We start from the raw sequence: 20,419 nt of genomic DNA, 5'->3' as shown, positions 1-20,419 counted from the left end.
GAGAGAGAGAGAGAGAGAGAGAGAGAGAGAGAGAGAGAGAGAGAGAGAGAGAGAGAGAGCACATGAAGGCCTCAATAACTCAGAGCTTCATTCTCACTGCCACACCAGAGCCACTCAAAAAGAAGAAACACACGCCTACCCAGAAACACTCCTAGTAGAATAAGGCATCATTCCTGAATATTTCACAAACTTTAGATGTCATAGGGTTGGTGACTGAGAAAGCTAACATTCTAACATGTGTCTTTCACCAGCATTCCAAGTCTACAGCTCACCCAAGAACTAGCTTAGGGCGGGCCAACCTTTCAAAGCAGTCAGCATCATGCTATTGCCCTAAAGCCATCTCTATCCCAAATCCCTGTTTAATTTCCCTCTATGTCAGTAAATCTACACTATAGGAAGGAAATTGCCAAGTCAAAGAAACAATTTGGTCAGCACAGGGTGGAAGTCTTACCTTAAAATGGATCTTTGATAGATAGGCAGACAGACAACAGATATATAGGGTTGCAGGGAAGCAAAAATCAACAACAAAAAATGCATCTTTGTGACTTCTGAAGTCTGAAGCAAATTAATTTCCCACCGTCCAGAGAACAGAGAAGCCCAGCTAACTCTGAACAGAAACCAGCACAGCAGTCCTAGAGCCATCAGATGCCCAGAGACATGGTAACATTGCCAAGGTAGCCATTCATCAAAGTCTGCACTAGAGCTGAACAAGCTTAAGCAAGCTACAAAGGAATAAAGAACTAGGGTCTCCATAGCATGAACTTGGTTTCTAGTACCCCAGCTTCTGCCTGGAGAGCCCAAGGCCCTTTCGAGGTCTTTCCTGGAAAGCACTAACCCTCAGGCCTAGGTGATCCATGGCACTTTTTATCTAAAGAACCAAGGGGGTGGGGGAGAGCACTGGGAACTGAGAAAGCCTGGCTCACTCAGCCCTTTGTAGCTACCCTCCTGCTCTGCCTCTCCTGCCTCCTCTCCATGTACACCAGGATGAGTCAGACACGCCCACGTGGGCCCTATTCTAGACTTTGCTCACTGGCCCAGTTTGGTGGCTGGCTTCTACTGAGGGACCAGAGCCTGTGTCAGACGAGCAATGTCCTCACCACCAAACTCAGGGAAGGTTCCACAGCGACTGTTCTATTCCTGCAGGAAGGTGTCAAACCATGCCACTGCTCTGACAGGAATACCCACACCAAGACCTGACTGCCTTTGCCCACCCTCAAGCTTCTCAAAAGCAATGCTATTCCCACCCACCATCAAGAAGCAGCCACATGGGAGGGAGTAGGCTGCCTCCACCCCAGCACCAGAGTGCTCTGTGACTGGTTTAAATAGAGACATGTGACCTAGGCTGGTCTGAATGAAATAAAGTACGAGACTTTTGATCCATTGGCAAGACGAAAAAAATCATTTTCTGTCTTGAAGGCAAGAAGGGCAGCCGAAAGTACCTTTGACTACTTTGAGAAAGGCAAGACTGAGGCACTAATTGTAGGAGACACAACTAGGCTAAGCCAAATCTGGGGGCCCTCAGAGTCACATCTATCATCCCCTAAGAGTACCTTTGCAGCCCCTCTTCCAGTTCTGCACTTTACCCTCTGGTCAGGGGTGGGTAAAAATCCTCTTGGTACTTGGGGAAATTCCATGGTTTCTTATTTTGATTTCGGTTTTGGTTTTTCTTTCCTGTCATCCCTAGCCAACTTCAATACCACCCCCTGGTCTCATCTCCCTTCCTCATCTCCACCCTAGGCAGGAAGTCATCCATCCATCACCCTTTCCACAGAAACCTCAGGGTTCCTTCTCTCCCACACTGTCAGGTTTCTCTGATGTGATGGCATGCAGCCACACTGGCTTCGTCTTAAGAGGGAGGACACTATTCTCTTTATACCTAGCATTCCTTACTCTGCCCTGTGCAAAGGGGTTGCCTAACTGACAGGTGTGTCACTGAACCTGTGAAAGTCCACACTGCACCACCTTGCTCTGTGAGTTACAATGGCATTACAGAGCCATGTTATTGTCTCTCACTCACACTCCTCCCAGGAGAAGGTGGGACTTCAGATAAGCATTGAGTGGTGGTGAGATAAAATTTGCATCCCTAACTCAAGCAAGGCTCTCTGTCCCCCTAGGGTAGACTGAACTGCTTGTGTCATATCCACCCTCCATCTGTCTGTGAGCTTTTCTTTCACCTAGCAACCTGGGCTCCAGTTCCAGTTCAGCTGTCAGCCTGTGCCCCCTGGAGCGAGTCACCTAAAGGGTCCTGGCATTGAAACAGGTACAGTACCGAAAGTGTAGGTCCACCCCACCCCACCCCCATCCTTTCAGGAACCAAATGCCATGTAAGAGAATGGGATTTTCCCTCTCCACACAGTTCATTCAGAAAAATCCAGGTTCTAAAACTAAAGAATAGGGAAGCATTGTCTTCACCTTCCAAGGTTTCCTCGGCCTCTCACTTGTCTTCTGGGCAAAGGGACACATTTTACTCTCAAGGGGGTGTCAAGGACAGAGGAGCTCAGCAGGCTTCCCCTCCTTCTTAAGATAAGACCTGGGATGGCAACATTTGCCAACTGCCTCATTACACCCAAAATCTAAATCTGGAAGCTTGGAGACATGAGTGGCTGTTGTGGGAGCGAGTTCGTGATGCATCTTTAAGTGAAAAACCAGGCTAGTGTGACAGCTTCCAAAATGTGATCTCAGTGCCTGGCAAAGAGTGGGTGCTCGATTAGTACTTGTTAAATGAGTGAATGAACTTCTTTAAAAACAAAAGAACATGTCCAGGATTGCAAATGCTTAGAAATTAGGCCAGAAACGCAGCCACCAGAACTCCCCTCGTCAGTTGACCGTCTGGAAAGGGAACTGCCAGGTGTCTCTTTCCTTTTGTTTTCAGAATTTTTCAAAATGTTCTATAACACACATGTATTATTTTGTAGTAAGAAAAATCAAGTCATTTTTATAAGCATTTAGATGCTAGAAAAATAATTATAACCCCACACATCCAAAAGAAATGACTAAGTGATGAGCATATACATTCCAAACCCCACTCCTACCAGCCTTCACGCCTCCCACACAACTGCCCCTTCCCAGAGAAGGTAGCCTGCCTTCTCTTCTCTTAATAGATCTCAGGAAACTGGAGAGTCAAACTGTTGCTTTCAAACATAGCTCTCGCCATTATCAGAAGCCAGTACAGAGGTGTTCCCATCCATTTATCCCTGGTGGAACCCAAGTAGAGAGCTAACTAGCCTGTCCACTCCCAACTTTACTCCTGGCAAGAACTAGCCTTTCAATCTCCAGAAGAGAATACAGTTGGAACATGGAAGAGCCTTTATTCCATGGGGCATCTGTCCCCACATCAAACTTGCTGACTTCCAAGTTAGAGAAACAACGTCAAAGAATCAAATCACACATCCTGGAAAACTTGCCAAAATTCAAATTTCATCAGTGCTCCATTATCTTGGCTCCTGTCTCCTTCAACATCTCCCTGCCCATCTCTCATGGTTCTGACCCAAGGCCAGAAACTAAAGCACTAAATGTTGTCTCAGCTCCACTCCCATTTGCTTACTGTGGATTGCCTTGAGGTTGGCTAGAGGACCATGCAACTAAGTTGAGTCAACCTCAGGACAGCATGTAAGGGGGGATACATGTGCTTGGTGAGAACAGATTTGCAAAAGAAAAAGCAATTCAACCACCACTAGCAACAGGCAGGGAGGAAAGGTGAGCTGGAAGCTGAAACCAGACCAAGAGCTGTCACCTGAGCTGCTGGCATAGGCTATGGACTCTTGGGCCAACCAACTTAGGAGGCGGGACCTGATGGTTGTGACAGGAGGGAGTAGACTCTCCTCCAAATGCAGAGGAAGCCTTGCTTTATGACATGTTTGTTTTAGTATACCTCTGTGTTTGTTACCTGTGTTCCTGAAGAAGTAGGTCTACAGTTCCTGATGCCAAGTCTCTTGCCTCCCCGCCTGTGATTAGCACCACTCAAAAGGCATGGTTCGGGCAGCTTAGACAGTGTGCTGACACTGGAAAAGGACATCGTTTCACAGCCAGAAACTAAGAGGCCAGGGATCTGACTCCAAGCAGCTCTGCCACTCCCAGCTGCTTTCCCTCTGACTGGTGCAGGACCCCCCCCCCAAAGCCCAGCTTCCATCCCCTGCAACAAAAGGGCTGGAATTTCTACTATTCTGTCTTTCCCCAAAAGACTAGCATCCCAGAGCTCTAAGCAACCAGGAGAATGAGTACTTTCTTCTCTGTTGCTTTAAGGGGGGAGTATGGAGGGGTAGGCATAGGTATTTTTGTTTTTTGATCTTTTTGCTGCTGTCTTTTGTTGTTGTGGTGGTGGTGGTGGTGGTGTGGACTTTTTTAACCTGTTGAGTTTCTTTGTGTAGTCCGGGCTGGCCTCTAGCACATCTTAGCCCATTCAGACCTCAGAACTCCTGATCTTCCTGCCTCCTTCTCTCTAGTACTAGGATCACACGTGTGCCTCACCCTGAACAACACATATGTCAGTTTGCATTGGCAAAATTGTGGTCATTGTGTCCAACACAGTGTAGGAAGTCTGTCTACCTTGTAGAATGATTGCACATAGCCAAGATAAAAAATGACCTGGTCTGGTAATTTTGTGGTGTGAATACCAATTATCCAGTTCATACTTTTAAGCATCACACACACACAGATCTCTTAAACTTATTACTCCTGTCTCATCGTCTCCTCCTGCTTTAGCATCTCTATTCTAGGTCTTTTCCTACTTTTATCCTTCCTTCGGGTCTAAACATAATGCTTCATTTTTTAGTGCTGTTCTGAGTGACCCTCCATGACTCAGTTTCTTCTTCTATTAAAAAGACAAGCATAGTAATGTGTCCCTCCCTTGAAGAGTCACTAAGAGGATTAAATAAGGTACTGTATGGGAACCCCTTCCACAGCACTTGCCTGCCTATAATGGGTGCTTGATATGTTCAAGCTTCTGTCTCTCATGGTGCCAGCATGCCAAATTAGAGATCTATCATTCTGAGAGCCCCCAGTACTTTTCCTTCAGAACACTCATCACAATGTGTAATTATATTTTTGTGTTGTCTAGTTGCCATTCCACCCAAGCTGAAATTCTAGGAGGGATAAACCAAATGCCTCTCACAATTATGGCTGTATTCCCAGAACCTGGTACAGTGCCTGGATGTAGTAGATGTTTAATAAATGTCTGTTGGATGAACAAATGAATGAAAAAAATGAATAGAATACTAACATGGACATGGATAATCACCACGGTCCCTTCCAGCTCTGAAAGGTTCCAACACTTCTCTATTTTGTGACAGTTTTGGAATAAAAACTTAAAATGAGCCCTAGAGAAGATGTTTTACTGATCCCTGGGGGAAGCCCCAGTATGGCTGGCGCTGAGATACTTCTCAGCACTCAAGTTGCTGCAAGAGTTACTCTAGTTTTATTTTTGTTTTTCCTTTAAGCCTGAGAGGGGGTTTACTGTGTCTCCAAAATGAGATCAGCTTTTTTCCCACAGTATTGCTAGAAAACAAGGTACTACGGTGGGTATAGGGACCCAGTCCCAGTAAATGGACCTTCTCATGGTAGCAGGGGACACTGAGTCCTGAGCCAAGGGAGCCAAACTTCACAGATCAGCAGGTGACCATGGCAGGTGACCATGGCAGGCCACATACTCCTCTTTCTCGCCCTCTAGGGGAAAGGGCAGTAGGACTCTTCATGAATCTGGAATCAAGGGGTTTTAGGCTGGACTAAATATTACAGCCTCTCCTTTCCCCCAGACAGTGCCTAGTTTGCAGGTGGTTTCCAGGGTTACCCTCTCCACATACCTCACATCAGCAAGTAGGGTTGGAGGACATCTTATCAAAGATTCCCTTATCTGATGAATACCAATGTCTGAAGGCTATTTTTCTATTAAGAAAGAAAATGATGGGCATAAGTACTGCCCCACTGGGCACTGTGGATGTGTCTCTGTTCACTCTCTCCTTCACCGCAGAGGTATAAAACCACTCCAGCCCTCCATTATCTGTTCTATACAAGAGGCTCCACTGGGCCACTGCTATAGAAACCTGTAGTACTTTGAATAGGGTGCACAGGTCCCTAAAACTTCTAACTAAATTGCTATGGAGGGCAGTTTGATTTTGAATCTTAATACAGTAGCTCTAACAGACAGCAAATTTTGAGAACTATAGCTGTGAAGTACTTTTAGAATTTAGATCAACTAAACACACACACACACATACACACACACACACACACACACACATACACACACACACATACACACACACACACACACACACACACACACACACAAATGCCTTCTTCCACTCAGACATCTGATGCCTGAGATATGGGCTCAGATATGGATCTGTGGTGTAAGACCTGATATTCCTGGAGTTCACAATCTGACCAGTGGGTTCATCTCCAAGTTCGTGTTTTCCGTAACTTTTAGGCAACTTACGGAGCCATGATCCATGTTCTTAGTATATAGTAAAAGGTAATGAAATTCAAAGACATCTTTATCAACATTTTATTCCAGCTTCACTATTTACCAGCTCTGCAACTTCAGGCAAGTGAAGTTTCCTCATTTATACAGTAGAGGTGGTGTGATCTGATACCTACCCACTAAATCCTCCAACCCTGTGTGCAAAGCACTTAATGCAGTTGCTGGCACAGAGTAAGAGCCCAAACCATCCCAGTCAATGAGAAAATATCAAATGCTTTTATTTGTTTCTATTGGATGCCTTTTTTTTTCTTTTAAAGGAGCTTAGACAGTTTGGTAGTTATTCTGACAACCACTGATAGTTTAAATTCGCTTAATACTCATTCCCTTTTGCCTGTATAAGGATGTTTATGTGCATGTGGTATGTGTGTGTTCATGTGCATTTGTGAGGTGCAGTTATGTGTGCATGTGTGTACACATGAATTTGGGAACCAGAGATTGAGGCAGGGTGTCCACCTCAACCATTCTGCACCTTATATATATATATTTTTAAAGACAGGATCTTTTACTGAATCTGGAGCTCACCAACTGACTAGACTCTCTGGCCAGTGAGCTCTATAGATCTGCCTATCTCTGCCTCTCAGCAATGGGATCACAAAAGATGCTACAACAACATCCTTAAGTCAGTACTGGGATCTAAATTCTAGTGCTTTTGTTAGCAAAGTAAGGGCTTTACTAAGCCATTTCCTGGGCCCATAGAATTCCTTCTCCTTGCTGAGACTTAGTCTCTGAATTTGTTATATCTCGGAGCCTTGGTTTTCTTATCTCCAAAGTGAATTATAAAAAGTGCCTACTCTGTGTTTGCTAAAGTAAACATTTTAACTCTTAGAGAGTACCAAGAGCAAAACCTGGCAGACCATCTCTCTATAAGCTAAAAATGTTCCTAAAAGTAGAAAATAATAGTACCTCCTCCTTGAACCAACATTCCACAGACAGCTGATAACCAAAGCAGGAAGAATGACTCTCTCCAAGGTTCTCATAGAGGTAGCATTTGCAAACTGGGAGCCAGAAGGCTGCCCCAGCACCCCTCCGCCCTCTTGGGGTGATCCTGAAGAATGCTGACTCCAGCATGGGGCCCCTCTCACCACTTCCCAATCTGCCTCACTCCATTTAGCTCTGGCAATCCAATTCCCTTTCCTCTACCCGGAAATCGATGTTTAATTAACACATTATTGGAAAAATAAACAGAGTCTTCAATGGGACTGCAATGAAGCTAATGCTGCTCAGCTTGGGGGCTGCAGAGGGGCCCCTCAGTCAGAAAAATAGTTCTCCCCGTCCCTGCCTCTCAACCAAGAAAAACTTCCTTCTTCGTCCTTCAGGTCTGCCTGCCTGGAAAACCCCAGTCTCTCCCCTCTTGGGTTCTCTCTTCCTGTCTCTGGAAAGAAGCCTCCAGCCCCTTCTTGCCTTTACCCTACAAGGCAGAGGGGTTATGGATTAGCTTGTAGTGAGGGTATAGATTATTGCTCTTTGGAAAGAGAGGGAACTCCTGGGCACCCCTGTGGCACCATGCAGGGTCCCATTTTCTGCTTTTCCCCAAACTGAATCAAGACTCATTCAAAGCTAAGGTCAGCAGCAGGTCTCTTGCCATAGCTAGGGTGAGGAAATTGGAGACCAGTAATGGCTGACCAGGATGAAGACCTTAAAGCCTTGCCCAGACATTGGGAACTGACTTCTCTCAGAAACACGCCCTCTTCTAGTTATCAATACTAATGCCCCCTCTTTTTCATGCCCCCATTGAGTCTCAAGCTTGGAACTAAAGCCTGCTGTTTCTTGATGACAATTCTAAATATGGTAGCTAGTCTCTCCAACTGGCAAGTTCCCCATCAAATGAGGATGGCGCCCATCTAATGAAATGGCAGATGAGGCAGGTGCTAGGCAACTGTCTCTTTAGCAGACTCTCATAGTAAAGGTCAGGTCCTAATTCCAGGACCATGGACAGCATAATGCCACCACCCCCCTCCCATGCCCATAAGGCCCTGCATCACAATGCAAAGCAGAGATGGGGTACAGGTTCTCTATCTTCTCTCCACTATCCACCATTCCAAACTACCTAACTCCCTCCTTGGGTGGGTTCTTGAAGTAAAGGTAATTGAAACACAGGAGACAGACTTCCAAAACACTATATAAGGTACTCCTTGATCAGCCTTACTCTTTAATCCTAGTTCCCCAGACTCATACCAACTTCTTAAGCATATCCCAGAGTGTGGGACAGCTCTCAGCATCAAGTCCATAGATGAGTGTGGCACAGTGGTACAGAACAAAAGCTTCAAAGCTAGGCATGCCACTCCCTACCTAGTGATCTTGGATATGTTACCTAATATCTTTCAGCCTCCATTACACTTTTGAAATGATAACTATTCCTCTCCTACAGGATGGTCAGAAAACTAAGCGAGATAGCATGGGTCAAGACCTAGGCATAGTGCATGATGCATAGTCAGGAATCAAATGTTATCATTAGCTCCAGTGGAACTGCTTACAATAGAGATGGAGACATAGTAGTGGTGGGACTTGTTAGAAGGTTTAAGTCTTAATCCTTTGTAAATTGGGGGCAATTGGTAGCATCACTAGAGAATGGTTCTCCTCTTGGCTACCTCCTGGAGATAAAATTGGATTTCTGACTCTAGCATGCACCCATCCTTCCTCTGTCCCATTAAGAGAAAGTAGGTGATGTCATCTCAAAGAAGGATGACCATATATTTTATCATCCAAACCAGGGCACCGTTGAAACCTAATAATTAGACTAGGACATAGTCCTAAACAGGAAACTGTCAACAAACCAGGGCATTCATTGATGCCATCTCAAGGTCACCCAGAAATGATTAGGTGTCAAGCTTCGAGGCTCTGGCCAAGGATAATCCTTCCCTGGTTCTAAGGCTCTGTTTTACTCTGTTCACCTCCTCCAAACAAATGCACTCTTGGCTAGAATCTTTAACTCCTATTCAGGTCATTCATCTCTAACCCCTATTCAGGATCATTCATCTCTAGCATACATTCAAGGTCATCCATCTCCAACCCTCCACCTTGGATCATTCAAGTCCAACCCTAGGGTAGAGCAGAGAAGACTGGTGAGACTTTCACACATACTTGACACCATTAGCATCTCTAACCATCCTCTGAGAACAAAACTGAACCATTCAGTGTGTAGGTCTACTCATTCCCTCCTTAAGAATCAAGAGCTAACAGCCTGGAAGAGCCTGTCAGCACCTCAATTCCAGGCTGTCAAGATGTAGTCGTGGGCTGCTTGCATCATGGAACCCCTATAACTTCAGGGCAGGATGGCACTCACACTGAGAACACTCGGCACTCCCTGATACATGCACATGAGTGTGTGCGCGTGCACACACACACACACACACACACACAGTGAAGTCTCTTCTTTTAATGCCTTCAAAAGATAGCCTTGACTCTAGAAACCTGAGAACGGAGCTCACCAGTAACACCCTAGCCTGAGAACCCTGAAACATCATGTGTAATATCTTTACAAACATTTTGCTTGTTCTCCTCCAAGACACACCCACCATCCTCTCTCACCACAACCCCACTCCCTTGTGAGTGAAGGAAAGCTGAGAGACAGCTGTGAAGGATCATAACAAGAGCATCCAAGAAACCTAGATTCTAGCTTTGTTCACACCAGTGTTATATATAATTTCAATAAGCAATGTCGTTACTGAGCCTTACTTCCCTCTTTTGTATTTGAGGGCACTTAAAAGGAACATGGCTTACTTCCCTCTTCCTTCTAACAACATAATATGAAGGTCATGAGATTAGGCTCTGAACTAAGACCCATTTGAGGTCAAGCCCTTGATCTGTCATCTTATCAGATTTCTTTAGTAATGTCAGAGTCTCCTTCTCTGTCAACAGAGCAAATAATATCAGGATGCTGCTTTGAACTACTTGGAGGATTAAGTGAGATGCTACATAGAAAAAAAAAATCTTGGGTCTGAGGTAGTGTATAATAAGTACCACATTTCTAAACTGCTGAGGGATAAGATTGTGAGAGAGTATGAGGGGGCTTAGTGACTCTGAGCCAGCATGAGGAAAGAGCTTTCTACTGAACTCAGAAAGTTCACACTTGACAACTACCTCAACAGATCTAGACTTGCAGGCAGACCTAAGATAGCCCTGAGCAAAGTTCACCTCTCTCAGAAAGCAACATGCTAAAGCAAAGGCAACTCCATTCTCAAACCCATATGTTCTTTTCCTCCAACTAGCAGATATTTATTGAACACCCACCCACTATGTGCAAAGGAATGTCCTCAGCATTGGGGACACAGATAAAAATAAAGTCCCTGACCTCACAGAGCTCGCACTCTATGGGCAGAAATTAAATACTGTATATCAATATTTTACACAATATTCAGTAATGATTAACTTATTAAAAGTCAAGACAGTAAGCTGAGCAGGAGTACCATCAGAATATTAAAGGGGACTATTTTATAAAGCAGGTCAAGAAAGGCCCCTCTGAGGAGGTGTCATTTGAGCCATGACTTGCAGGAAGGGACTGATTGCTAGTACCACAGCCTTTGCCCCAAGCCGAGCTCAGCCACCTGTGGCTAGCCCAGCTGCACTTGTCTCAGCTAACCCACAGATGAGCATTGCAGTACAACCGGGTTTTCACTGGGACATGCATACAGAAGGCCTTGGGGCCTGACCACAACTGTGACAGAATATATTTCCAGGTGGCATGCTTGGGAAACAATGCTTGCCTCTTTTGAAACTCTCCCATCTACATCTGAAGGCCATACAAGGAGAGTACAGCCCAAGATCCCAAGAGCAAGCTCTTTTTCTGGGTTTGCCTCAGTAATCCACCTCCCAGGCATCCAACTCCCCAACTCTCCCCTTTTTCCAGCAATGACGTAACTCTTTCTCCCTAACTCCTCAAGGTCAGTGGCAGGGAGAGAGAACAACACAGGAGAGATGGGACAATCCACATTTTGCTTTAAGGACTTTTTTTTTTTTAAAAAAAAAGATGTTTTCCAATTTCACTTAGAATTGCTAATAACATGACACACCTCTAGCTAAAGAAGAAGGGGAAAATGGCGTCTGGTAAGGAAAGCAGCTGAAGCCAGAGAGAACAGGAGAGTCTAGCTGATCTCATGGCCAAGGGCAGTTTCAGTTCTTGCAGGCTGCAGCCTCCGACAAGGCCACACCACCCAAGAGGTGGCTGATACCTACTGGGAAAGCAAAGCCTTCCTCTGAGAACAGCCCAGCGTTCTGGGGAGGTAGCAGGGGAAACCCGTCATCTTACCCACCTGTCCCTCCTCCCCCTTCAGTCTCCATCCGCCCACCCATCACCCTTGATCTCACCCACCCACAGTTTTGTTGGGTGGACCGGGAATCTCACTTGAGGCTTCCTGCTAGAGTTGCAAGCAGCTTCCCTCCCTGCCCTCTTTTCTCTTTCCTTGAAGACTCTATTCCCCTCTCCCCTGATAAATGCCCCCCAATTTTGCCTTCCTTTCCCCATAGTACTCCACCTCCCCAGTAGACAAACGTCCACTACAAACAGCCACCCAGCACACACACACACAAAATCAGTCTCCCATCTGAACCACACACGTACAGGGTTGAGAATCCCATGTCATCCAATCGGAGGCACGGCTCTGTCTGGAAAAAACACAAACACCATTCTAGCCCCCCATACAAAAGGCAACACAAAGGCCACCAAAAATTTCAAGACCTTGCATCATCTATATATCAGCGAGCTAGGTAGGACAAAGACATCGCTCTACCTTCCCAACAAACCACAAGTCTCAGGGATATTCTGCAGTGCCCTCTGGCTTGACACAGTCCACTGATCAGGGTTATGTGTGTGTTGGCGTGTGTGAGAGCACATAGCCATGAGCATAAGGGTGGGGGCTGTCTGCTCTCCAGGCATCAAGTTCCCCAGAGATAATCCAGTCCAGCCCCTGCTCTCCCCTGCAACCTCCCTTCAGTGTGCCGCAAACATAGATTTCATGGATGGTTAAATTGGATCATTATCACCGAGTGCTTATTTGGCCCAAAAAAAAAAAAAAATAATAATAATAATGTCATCTACCCACCTCCTCGTGAGGTATCCTCCCCCCACAACATACTAAGCCCATGAACTGCGACACACCACAGCATTTAGAAAAGCATAAAAGCAAGAGAATAAAACAGCAGCAGCGGTGGCAAGATGAGGCTACAGTGTTCCTGTGTTCCCTGCATGAAGATGGGCAAAGGGGCCGTGGGTGGAGGTGGAAGTGGGGGAAGACGCAAAGGCAACAAAATCAACCAAATGCAATCAAGCCTTTGGTCACCTGCGTGTGAGAGAATGTGTGTGCAAAAGCGTGTGCTGTTGCGTGTGTGGATGTGCCGACTTAGCCCTCCTATCAGAAGGCTGCATCCGTGTGGCATGTAGGAAAGGCCATCGCACCACTGTTGTGTAGCGAAAAGACAAAAAAAAAAAAAAAAAAAAATAGCCGCATAGTCATCAGAATCAAAAATTTTTCATGGAGATGGAAAGGACTGAAGGAAAGGGGGTTGGGTAGAGGGAATGGTGGATAGAAATGGAAGGCAAGACTACGGCAGGATTGAGGAAGGATGGAGGGGAAATTGGTGATGGAGTGGACAAAATTGCACGCACACGGAGACACAAACACACACAATACCCAAACATCAACCCCACCGCCTACACTGTTCATCCAAAGCTGACAACCCGACCCCATCCCTCCGCTGCTTCTCAGAGCCCCCAAAGCTGGTGCCGATGGATTTGTGTATCTCAGTTTTGCAGCAGTGGGCTAATTACAACCAAGCCCCCTCACCAAATTAACCCCTCCCCTCCCTCCCTCTCTCTCCCTCTCTCTCTTCTCTAAAAGGCCAATTGAAGAATAATGTGTTTTTAGAGATAATGGATTTTTTTTTTTCAAAGAGCGAGAGAAAGGGGGGGTACAGGACAGAAATTCTGCAAATCGGTGACTTCCAACCTCACCTCTGTGTCCCCTCACGTCCCCATTCACTGGAGCATCTCATCTACCATTCTCCGACCATTCCCTTGTCCCCCACCATCCAAAAGAAAAGACCTTCCTACCATGCACATCGACAAACACACCAACCGCCACCCAATCTCAGTAGCCGATCTCAAAACCTCAAGCATCAATCCACCTCGATACATCCCTTCCTTATATAAGCAGCAACCACCAACATAGGAACGCAGCACTAAAAAGAAACCTAGAAAAACGGAGGCCATACCCCATCAGTACCCCCCAGTAATAAATAATAGGGAGCTACCAGAGAAGCAAAGACGTAGTAGTCTCTCGAAATCTAGAATCCCTTTGATTCTTAGTCTCGCTTCTTAAGAAGCAATTTCCAAAAATTAATATTTCATTAGAAAGGGCAAGAAAGCTCCAGAAAGGGGCATTTGCACAGTCCAGTGGTTTAAAAAAAAATATTTTTTTTTCTAACCCAGCCCTGTTGCTCACTTTAATAGCGAACTTCCAGTGTCCAGCCTTTTCCCCCTTTCTCTGAAAGGGAAGATTGCCTTGCAGGGTGAACCCAGGGCTGCAGAAAATGGGCCAAGAGCCCTTACTCCATTCCCCAATAACAGCAAATATCAAACAATAGGAATACATCTGCACAAGCAGTACCCATCTGAAATATCGTTCACCCCGATATGAGTTAGGGAGATTAAGCCTGAAGATTAAGAAAGAAAAACCCCAGTTTTCCCTGGTCCCTCCATCCTTTCGACGCGTACCCAGCAGCCCTTAGGTAAACTTGCCCATCATAGCCAGCGGGACCATTGTAACTTGAACGGCGACGCTGAAGCCCTTGAACGATGTAGGAAGGCTCTATCCACAGCAGCACATTAAGAAAAGGACTGTTCTGTGGGCTCCCCTGACTAACCTCCAGGTGCCCCCAGATAGACTATCCCAGCGACCAAGTCACCCAGTGTGCTGGCAGTTCAAATTTCCTTCAGACTCTTCATCACAAAGACATACGGTCATCTGACCCCCAAAACTACACCGTCCTCCAGGTGTGACAAGGAGATCCCCCCTTCTCTCCTGGGGTCATCCTCTAGACCCAAGGCAGGGAAATTAATTCAGAATATTGGGGTAGATCGGGGTAGCAAAAGAAACACTCTCTCTCCAAAGCGGGAATAGCTAGCTGAAAGAAGCGGAGAGAAGACAGTTCCTAGTCTATCTACTCTCATGCGGGCCAACTGGGGTCACTCTACCCTAGACTAGCTCTCCACGATCTCTGACCTTTGCATGAAAATAATAATAATAAATAATAATAATACAAAAATAAAATTCAAGGAGGGGCAAACCCGCTCTATCTAAACCCAATAATAATGTGCAAAACATATACACATACAATTTTCTCATCACATTATCGTTTTTCTGAGCAAAAATCAAAGGAAGGATGCATTTAATAGGGGAAGGGAGCAATTAATTTTTTTTAAACAAGTACTCACAAGATAAGTCACCTGCAAGGCAGCAGAGTCCATAGGTTGGTATTACATCACTAGCTTAGGGAAGGATGGAGGCTGAGGGACAGATTTTTCTTTTCGTTGTAATCAGTACAATGTTTTTAGAGTAGTTAAGTTTTGTGGTTTACAAAAAAAAGAGAGAGAGAGAGGGAAAGAGCCCAAACTCTGGATACAACACAGAGCTTTGGGGGGGGGGGGAGAAAAAGAAAAGAAAAAAAACAATACATCGAACCAGGCTTTAAGGTCACTCAGAGAGCTTGCAAAACCCACAATGCTTACACAGAGAGCAAGTTTTCAGACAAGCTTGCTACTAAATCATTAATATAAACAAATGGAAGGCAGAGGAGGGAGATTTCCCTTGTAACTGATCCAAAGAGAGGACTACACATACACTTGTGCCCCTACACACACACACACACACACACACACACACACACACACACACAACCTTTTCACCTCTTCAAGACAGTAGGAGTCCAAGTTGAAATTTTATAAAGAATGACCTTTCCACACCCCCTCCAAAAATACACATATGAGTGTGTGTACACACACACACACACATACTTCAGTTTTCTAACGCTAAGGGAAATCCCTGTCCCCATCTAATATTGCCTTCTTGTGATTCTCAAAGTCCCTTCTCCAGGAAAAGAGAGAAAGTGGCTTCAAAATGTCAAGGAAAAAAAAAAAAAAAGATCAACCTAAAACGAAGTGATAGGCACGCATCACTTTGGATTAATAATCCAATCAAATAGGAGAAAGTCGTAAAAAGCAAATAAGTGATTAAAAGAAAAGGAAGAATATAATAAATCTAAAACGTTTTCTGACTTTCCTAATGTCTCAAGCAAAAGAACACAACTTCCAGGAGAAACCAAAGTAAAACAAGAAGAGTTGAAAATCCATTCCCGTGGTCAGTTGTGGTCCTCAAATACAGCGTTTAAAGGAACAAATAAAAAAAAGGAAAAGAAAGAAAAAAAAAATCTAGGTTGGTCTCTCCCAACAGAAAACTTCTACCCTCTCAGGTGCAACCTCTTCCAGGAATGTACAAAACCTGGAGTCGGGTTTGCCTCCTGCCTGCCTTTTCCCCAGAATCTTACCTCTGGGTTGAACCGAAGAGTTGGGAATCTGTCAGTTTGGTGTTTAATCAACTCAGTTTGCTGGGTGTTTCCTCCTTCGAAAGATTCAAATCCCAGAATCTTTCTGACTCCTTTTCCTTTTTCTTTCTCTCTTTTTCTCTCTCTGGGAGGGAGTGGCAGGGAAGAAGGGAGGATGCTGGAGGTGCGAAAAGCAGGTCCTGCCTGTCTGGAGCTGCCGGTGGCTGCGTGAGGGGAGGATGCTTTGCCTCTCCCTCGCTCAGTGAGTTGCATGCAAGAGGCGATGTGTAGGGCTGCGCTCTGAGCCAGAGACTGCCAGAGGAGCCCAGGAATTTCACGCACTCCAGAGTTGGCCCCTCCCTCTCCCACACAGACCCCAGCATTTAAAGAGACAGCTAGGCTGCCTGGCTTAGGGTTTCACCTCCTCCCTGGGTGTTTGGCAAACAGCTGAGAAGCTATTACCAGGGAAGGGGCGCTCTGAAGCGAGCTCTCTGTGAGTGAGAACTGGGCTCTGGAGTATCATTCGCCCTCACCCCAGTCTGAGAGAAGAGTTCCTCTCCAGAACTGGAGCAAGACTCCAAATAAAGATTTAAAAAAAAAGAAAGAAAGAAAGAAGAAGAAAAAGAAGAAAGGAAAAGAAATCCTCACAATCCTGTTCAATAAAAGGACTGCCCACCTCCTCCGTGCACTTGTTCACTGCTGACAAAAGAAGTAGAGAGGATAACTAACCTAATGCGTGCCTCAGTTTCTCTGAATAGTCACTTTCCCTTGCAAAATCAGGGCAATCTTTGAGCATCTGGTGGAGTCCGAGGCTGTAACTAGGACAGGAAACCATTCCTTCGACAAACACCTCTGACTGCTGGATGTAGATGAGACACAAGGGCAGGCAGCCAGGGACATCAAAATGAAAGTGACAAATGATACTTCCATTCAGTGGGCCCTCACCCCAGAAACCAGACCCACAGTCTAGCTAAGTCTATCCCAGAGCAGCTGAAAACCAAAGGATGTAGAGACAGGACTCAAGCTTTAGGAGGTCAGAAGGAGGTGTCTACCCTGACTTGTACCCAGAACACAGGGTCCAGGCGTCTCCACCACACTCCAAACCCCTCAGAGATCTGTCTCCAATTTGATAACTAGTGTCTGTGAGGAAGCATTCCCCTAGTCAAGCCTAAACAATGGACGACGGTGGGTGGCAACAATCACAGAGGTTTTGCTCAGTGTCAGACCTTGGTGCCCATAGCAAGAAAGCATCCCCGAGTCCTTTCCACGCCTACCCCATCTTTACAAGGATGTAGTCGCACAGTGATGTTCTTCAGGCCAACGCCAACGGCACTAATAGCCACTAACAGCTGTCAAGCATTGCTATAGACCAGCATCTTTTTCAGTCCACTGAGGCTAGTACTAACTGGAATCCATCCTGAGCTTTGCAAATGTTTCTAGAGACCCTGTGGGCAGAAATAGCTGACCAGAAATGTAAAACCAGGTCTATATAAATCCAGAACTAGGGCTACTATGCTTCCCCTCCCAGGATGGCAGTTGTTAGGTCTGTGCTTCTTGCAACACGTTCTCCCAGCATCCTAGCGTTCTCCCACCCCAGGCAACGTTAACGCTGTGTGTCCCAAGTGTCAGGCTCACAAGACACCAAATGGATTTGTCATGGTCCCTAGCCCAATAAATCTCCAGTCCTTTGGATAGAGTTAGAGGTGTGCTCATATAAAGAAAAGGAAAGTAATATAGAATCGGGTAAAAGACATCCAATGGGACTGTCAATAAGTGAACAGTTATTCTAATCTGGAGACAGAATATATAAGGAAAAGCACAGTAAACTAGCTGCATTTGGGCCAACCCTAGGTGGTCACAGACAGTCGCAAAGTTGGTAGTCTGAATTGTAGTGTGTCTGGCCTTTTAGATAACAATCTCATTTGTGTGTGTGTGTGTGTGTGTGTGAGAGAGAGAGAGAGAGAGAGAGAGACAGACAGACAGACAGACAGACAGACAGACAGTCTGTATCTATGTGTGAGTATGGTGTGTATGTGTGTGTGAGTGTGTATATGTGTGTGTTCCATTCTGCAATACCCCTATGCATCCAGCACACAGAGGAACACAAACAAATATGTCTTCATGAATTAATCTTATATACAGCTTTTCAACTCTGCCTGTTTACTCTAGACCTGAACTGTCCCGGTTCCACATCTAGGTCCTCCTTAGCAAGCCTTCCTCAAAGCCTGTGCACCTTATTTGTTCCCGGAATACATCAGGAAAATTCAGAAGATGTAACCTATCAGTAAAAGGCTCAAGGGACGTGAAGACGAAAGCGGAAGGGGAAGGGCTGGAGAGATAAGTCAGTCGGTCAGTAAAGTACTTGTCAGGAAGGCATGAACACCTGAGTTCCCCAGGACCCACGGAAGAATCTGAATGCGGTGGCATGACTTATAATCCTAGAACTGGGGACATAGAGACAAGCATATCAATGAGACATACCTGCCAGCTAGCCTAGCCAAATCATGAGTTCCAGGTCCCAGTGAGAAGCTCTGTCTCAATAGACAAGTTGTGTGGCACTGGAAAGATGGATCATTTATAGGAGTACTTACAGAGAACCCAAGGCAGAGTTCACTTCCTGGTACCCACTTTGGGGAAGTTAACCAATGCGTTATAACTTTAGCTCTAGGGCATTCAATACCCTTATCTAGCCTCTTCAGACATATGGCATACACTCATACAGACATGCACATACTTACATACATACATACATATGTATATACATACAAACACCATGATAAAAGATACTAAGGCATAGAATGATTGAGGAAGACATTAACCTCTAGCCTACACATTCACTGGTGAGCTAAGTGCATGCGCGCATGTGTGCACACGCGCACACACGCATGTGCACGCACACACAAATACATGACCATGCACATGCATATTCACAAAAGATAGAGTAGCAACATGGCTAAGCACCTATAATAGTAAAATGCCCCAAAGGTATCAAGAATTTCTGCTATTATTGTCAGAGAAGAATTTAAGAGAGCAGTAACCAACGAGATGAACTGGGTCTTCCATGAGCAACTGAACTGACCCTAGCAGCACCATGGAGTTGTGAAGCCTCATCTCTAGAGTTATCGCCATCTGCCCAGTACAGTAGTAAGCATGTGGCAGGCACTAACAGAGCACTCCATTTAACTCATGCAAGTTGGTTTTTACTGTATCTGCTATTGAAGTTTATACAATGCACATTTATAAATAAGACTGTGCATATAAAATCAGAATTCTCAATAAACAAACTTGGTATCTCTCTCTCTGACTCCCTAATGACTCTTGCTTGGTATATAAATTTCAGGTTGCTTTTACTGAAAAAATTTGTAGCTTTATTACACCAGTGTGTGTGTGTGTGTGTGTGTGTGTGTGTGTGTGTGTAGTGTAGAGTACTGTATGTGTGCCAATATATGCAATGCACCTGGACCTATGTGAGGGCCAAAAGAGGATATCAAGTACCCTGATCTATCACTTTCTGTCATCTGCCTTTGGACAGGGTCTTTCACTGATCTGGGAGCTAGACTGGCAGCCATGAAGTCCAGAGATCCTCCTGTCTATTCACATACCCTAGGCTACACAGCAGCTTAAGGGAGGTTCTGGGGCTTTGAACTGAAGTCCTCATGCTTACATAGCAATTGCTATTAGCCTCTGAGACATCTCTCTAGACCCTCTACTGCTAAGATTCTAATGTTTGCATACTGGTTTTCCCATTGTCTTTGGAACATGGTCGGAATCCTCAATGATTTCATTTGTTTCCCTCCTACTAAATGAGTGTTTCTTTCTACTTGCTAATTTGTTTTTGGTTTGGGGTTGTTTTTTTCGGTTGTTGTTTTATTTTATCTTGTTTGGAGCTTGGGTTTTTTGTTGTTCTTGTTGTTTGTTTGTTTGTTTGTTTGTTTGAAACATGGTCTGGTGGTATAAGCCAGCTAGCCTCAAATTTGTTAAGATAACCTGGAACTTGTGATTCTCCTGCTTCCTCCTCTACCTCCTGCTTCCAGGATATTAGATCCACAACACCATGTTCCATCTATCCATAGCTAGGAGTCAAATCCAGGGATTCATGCGTATTAGACAAGCGCCCTACCAACTGAACTATGTCTCCTGGCTAAATGGGTGCTACATTCTGTGTTCCCATCACTCTACTCCAAATAATCATACAATTCTCAAAGACTTCTTACACCAAGCCACTAGAATAGACATTAGACAGCAATACTAATCCCCAAGGCATGACTTCAAGAGAGCCAAGTTCTCCCGTCTCCCAACCTTTTCTGCTGTGTTGATTTTAAAAATCACTAACACTTCACATGCCCTACTCCTGAGCAGATTTCAAACATATCCCCCAATGCTATTAGCCCAAAGCATTTTGCCCAA

General features: G+C 45.2%; 1 protein-coding gene across 34 annotated transcripts in view; it reads right to left on the bottom strand.

Moving 5' to 3' along the window:
* Nrxn3 (neurexin 3) overlaps positions 1–16,307 on the bottom strand; it is a 1,590,688-nt gene extending 1,574,381 nt beyond the window's left edge. For 32 of the 34 annotated variants that reach the window (XM_029541252.1, XM_029541257.1, XM_029541238.1 and 29 more), the window contains exon 1: positions 16,016–16,307. The gene's annotated coding sequence lies outside the window, so the exon portion shown is untranslated. Of the gene's footprint in view, positions 1–13,424; positions 13,467–14,918; positions 15,089–16,015 lie in introns of those variants that run through there. The other 2 variants (XM_029541240.1, XM_029541239.1) reach the window with 2 other exon arrangements.
* Positions 16,308–20,419: the final 4,112 nt, after the last annotated feature.

Source organism: Mus pahari, chromosome 7 (genome assembly GCF_900095145.1).
Source record: "Mus pahari chromosome 7, PAHARI_EIJ_v1.1, whole genome shotgun sequence".
NCBI classification, from domain to species: domain Eukaryota; kingdom Metazoa; phylum Chordata; class Mammalia; order Rodentia; family Muridae; genus Mus; species Mus pahari.
The sequence above is the reverse complement of the archived record's forward strand: the minus strand, read 5'-3'. Positions and strand labels throughout refer to the sequence as shown.